Source organism: Melanaphis sacchari, unplaced genomic scaffold (assembly GCF_002803265.2).
Source record: "Melanaphis sacchari strain LSU unplaced genomic scaffold, SCAv2.0 Contig76_pilon_pilon, whole genome shotgun sequence".
Classification (NCBI taxonomy): Eukaryota; Metazoa; Arthropoda; class Insecta; order Hemiptera; family Aphididae; genus Melanaphis; species Melanaphis sacchari.
This window is the reverse complement of record NW_020271544.1, coordinates 157,108-158,206: the sequence shown is the minus strand read 5'-3', so window position 1 is coordinate 158,206 and position 1,099 is coordinate 157,108.

Sequence of the window (1,099 nt, the reverse complement as noted above, 5' to 3'; positions counted from 1 at the left end):
AGTACAAAATTACACCAATGACGGCAATAACCAATGATTGACATTATCGGAGATCAGACGCGCGTGAAAAATTCATTTGATCGACGGACGAGTGAACTATTAGCCACACGCTCATAAAGTGTATGTGTAAGTGTGTAACGGTCGGAAAGAACGACTCGAACAGCGTGCGTCGCCGAGAAACAGCTGTGGAAAAGGGTCTGCAAGTTGCGACTAAACGAGTGGGGGAGAGGCTGCCGCGGCCAGTTGCGTGTTTCTACGTGATATCATTGATAAACAGTATATTTTATAACAATGATAATACAAACATAATGAACCATCGGAGAGGAAACAACGAAATCGAGAATGTTGATGTTGACGCGTTATAGTGATAATAACTTACGACTACAGTCTACAACTATCGAATTACCCGCATGGGTTAAATCAATAGATAAATTATTTAATCTTCTTAAAGTCTAAATCGAGGTTGTTATGTTTTGGACATAATTTTTTTTTCATTTTTTTCAATTGATTAAAATTTTTAAAACAATATTAAATGTAATTGAATAGGTACTGTAAAAGTCAAAAGATCAATATTCTATAAAAAAATTTAATTTGTGATAATTATCAAAAAATAAAAATAATTTATGAAAACTTTAAGTAAATTTGAATTTAGTTTTTCATTAATTTATTAACAAACACTTAATATAAATATTATTTACATTATTTTTAAAATAATTGTAACTACTATTTTACTGTTATCATGCATGTTATAAAAGTACAATACCACAACACAGAACTTTGTTTAAGTTTAAATTTAAAAAAAAAAAAGTATATATACTATTCATATATCAATTAACTAAGAGTTGTATTAAGTGTTTATTATGTCATATGTACAGTAGTATGCTGAAGTAGACTTGTTTGTGACAATTGTTTTAAGTCCAAAAATAACGGGTAGGTAAGTTAGTAAATGGGTACTGGGCAATAGATTCAGTGCTATAAAAAGTTCTTAATAATAATATTTATACTATTAAGTTTAAAAAAAATGTAGATTAAAAACTACAAGTGCACGGATGGTCAAATAATAGCTTATCCCAAGACAAAAAAATTGTTCAGTGCATAC